This window comes from Camelina sativa, chromosome 2 (assembly GCF_000633955.1).
Source record: "Camelina sativa cultivar DH55 chromosome 2, Cs, whole genome shotgun sequence".
Classification (NCBI taxonomy): domain Eukaryota; kingdom Viridiplantae; phylum Streptophyta; class Magnoliopsida; order Brassicales; family Brassicaceae; genus Camelina; species Camelina sativa.
In genome coordinates this window covers 23,652,361-23,656,141 of record NC_025686.1, presented here as the reverse complement: position 1 = coordinate 23,656,141, position 3,781 = coordinate 23,652,361, and the positions used below count along the sequence as shown (strand labels likewise).

The following is a 3,781-nucleotide window of genomic DNA, read 5'->3' as shown; positions in this document are numbered from 1 at the left end:
AATAATTATACTATTTAATTAAAAGTTAAAATGTCAAAAAAAAAAAAATTCAAATAACCTTCTTTTTAAAATATTAAATTACATGCAAATATGTGATGATCACATGTAATTTAATATCGAACCGACAACGGGCCCTTCAAGTTCCACTTGCAAAAGTACACTACTTAAGATCGTGAATATGATGAAATCTGAGGGCTTATATGCTTCTCAGGGTGGTCCAATTATTCTTTCACAGATAACTTTCTTCATCTGATTCAGTTTCATCATATCCACCCAACCAACCCAATAAAAATAAGTTACATTGACCAATGCTTAGAAATACAACCCAATCATGACTTCAAAACCAGTGATTTTGAGCCGGTTCATGGTTCCATGCATGGCTGGACAGTATAGAATTTAGGTTTCAAACTGGTATGGATTTTACACTTAATCAAGGGGAATTAGAAATTTCTAATCATAAAATTAATAGGCCGGTAATCAATCTTTCAAGGAGGTTTATTGTGTCTAATCAATTAATTTCCATGATTCGGTGACTGATAACTAATCATATCGAGCATTAGGTGGATTTTCCTGTTAATTAGTTATGTATTTTGACCGGTTTGGTTAACATCAGACGTCCTTAATTGGCCGCCTATTAGTTTAGAAACTCGGTTAAAGTTCTTCTCACAATTGAACTCAAATCATACCGGGTCCGGTTAGCTTCTTATGATGTTGAATATGTTTGGGTTCTTGGTGGTTTTAAACTTTTAATCGTATAGATCGAGAACGAGTATGGAAACGTGGAGGCGGCTTTCCGTGAGAAGGAGCATCGTACGTCACGTGAGCAGGACAAATGGCCGTCGGGCTTTAGACCGGAGTGCCATGGATCATGTGCAAGCAGCCCGACGCGACGCTCCTGATCCCGTGGAATTCGTACCATACCGGTTACTTATCTAAGGTCACTGTTTCTTATTTCTTAAAGTTAAAGATCGATGTTTTTAATTCGTAGATCAATACATGCAACGGAATGACATGCGGCGAGACGTTTCAGGGACCAAACTCACCCAATAAACTGAAAATGTGGACTGAGGATTGGACATCCTAGTAAGGGTTCACCTAATTGTCTATTTTGATTTGTTTCCTTGTTCAAAAAGCTAACTATATTTTCTTTTTGTGTGATGAAAAAAAAGCTTTCAGGTCTATGGAGCAGAGCCTTATATTATTAGTCTGCTGAGGATATTGCCTTCCATGCAGCTCTTTTTGTCCCAAAAAAATGAAAGTTACATCAACTATTACATGGTAAAGTAAATAATTTTATTTCAACCCTTCTTGGCAATTATTACGTAGTACTATTTGTTAGAGACCAGATATTTGATATTTTCTTACATTTTTCTAAGGCTTTTTAATTTTACATTCCAATTAAATGGGAAAAAAAGAGAGAAAAAGACGACCCACATTTTAACTACGATCTAACCCCAAGCAATGAAAAAAAAAACTTTTTTCCTCCAAAAAAATATGTCAACTTTAATTGATTAATTGATTAATTGATTAAAGGAAAAACATTTCCTTATTAATTGATTAGGCAGGATTGTAGTCGTTATAATTAGAACCAGTAAAAAGAATATTTACAGTATCAAAAACACAAGAAGATTGGTTGGTTGGTTAGTAAAAATAGAAAGATAGAATAAAAGGTAATGTGGAGAGCAGCGTTTTTTGGTTTAATTTTGAATAAAAGATACAAAAATAAAATATCTGCCGTATCAGTACTGCGTCATTTAATTTTGGTTTTGTTCTTGGTGCATCTGATGTGTTTCCTTTGATGATAACGTAAAAAAACAAAAAAAAAACAGATCAAATAACCAAAAGAAAAGAAAAGAAAAGAAAAACAATAACATATACTAGTATTGATTTTCTGGTAGCTAGATGCATGCGTAGAGCTTATTTATCGTCTTTGTCTTTGACGGTGGCGAGAGAATGGAGAAAGGGGTTTGTATATTTCCGAAAGATCTTTTGTAGGGAAAGTCAGATTTGGTTAAGATGAGATTATAAAAAGTATAAAGACTTCACTTCTTCTATACACAAGTCTCTTTCTTTCTTGAAGTTGGCTTTACTTCTTTGCTAATCTATATATGGACCATCGTCCATGACGATGTGCCACGCCATATATAGATCATCACATCCTGTTTCTTTTTCTTTTGTTTGCGTGTATAAAAACTAAAAAGGGTATCTGTTATTTTTATTATTGTAAAAAAAGAAACCAAAACTCTACGTTTATATCAAGACGACCTAGTTCATATATGTGAATTGGTATTAAAACTACCTCTGATGTGAAATCGCTGGTTGTTTAAGATTTTGCTATCGTTTGTACTAGTGGATCTCCGGAGTTTATGTATATATAGGTATTGATAACGATTCCGCTACTGGGCTACATTAACTTTAGTCGTTAGTCATAACATTCCGATTAGATATAATCTTAAGTTTACTCCATCACCATCTTATAAAGGAAATTTAACAGCTGGCTAAAATGACCCAATCAACAAAAGTTTGCTATATTATCATAAAATCAAATCAAACTTTAGAATTTACTCCATCTGTTCTTTATTAGTCCATTTTATAGGATTTTTACACATAATGAAAAATTAATCAGTGATTTTAAATGTATCATTTTTGTGATTTATAATTTTCACAATGTGATTCTGTTATTTTTTTTGAAGTTTACAGTTTATCATTAATTACTTACTAGGTATTAACCCGCGGAAAACCGCGGGCTGAACTTTTTTTTAATGAAAATTTGTAATAATTTATTTTGTTATTATGTTATTTATAATGGTTTGTGATTAAAAATTCAGTTTGCTTATATTAAAAAATTTTGCATTTTAAAAATGTTTATTGGAAACCTGTCAATAAAACATTTGCATGTAATAAATAAAATTGTTAAAACTTTTGTCAATTAAAGGCAATTCTTGCTATAGTTGTGAAGTAAGTAAAAAGATATAATTAACATGTAAAAAGAGTAACTAAATATAGCAAGTGAAGGTTCTGAAAAACTTCTTTGAATAAGAGTTTTCAACCATTGAATATATTTAAATTTTAACTTAATTTTATTTTCCTAAAGAACGTTTGCCTAAAAGAAAAACATAACTTTTTAAAATAGATACTATATTTATATATTTTACTTTTTTATTTATTAATATTTAAAATCTAAGCCGTTAAACGGAACTGTTATATATTTTATTCGATTTGATTTTTGATAAAAAATTTAACCCATGTTGGATATGTTTTTTGATAAAATTTGTGGTTATATAGATTTTATTTGATTAGATTTTTAAAATCTTAGCTTTTAGTTTTTTTAAAGTATGAATTAGTTCTGATTCTAAAAGATTTTTTTTTTTAATTTTCTATAATTTATTTTATTTTATGTGTTCCCAATTTTCGTTTTTAATTAATTATATTTATTTAATTAATTAATCAATCTTAATTAAGTTTTTCTAATGGCAATTGAATGTAATTTTTTACACATTTTAAGGTTAGTTTCATATTTGTACTTCCCAATTAATATAGTAGGATTAAAAAGGCATAGTTTTTCTTTATAAATTGGATTAATAAGGAACGGAGGGAGTAAATAACATTTTGAGAGTTCATGTTTTTTTCTTTTGAAGACTAAAGACTAAAGAGGAACTTCACAAACGAAAAGAGGAACTTGAAAAGCTGAAACTCTACAATGGAAAGTAGGATTTGTGGCGAAAACAGAGATAAGTTTTTAAGTTGATTTTAAGTACAAGAACGAAACCATCAATCCTAA

The 3,781-nt window shown here is 30.0% G+C and overlaps 1 long non-coding RNA gene across 1 annotated transcript; it reads left to right on the top strand.

The window, feature by feature from the left end:
* LOC104734265 lies at nt 774-1,263 on the top strand. Its single transcript, XR_759160.1, has 3 exons — nt 774-937; nt 1,031-1,083; nt 1,170-1,263. It is a non-coding gene; the product is annotated as an uncharacterized LOC104734265 (long non-coding RNA).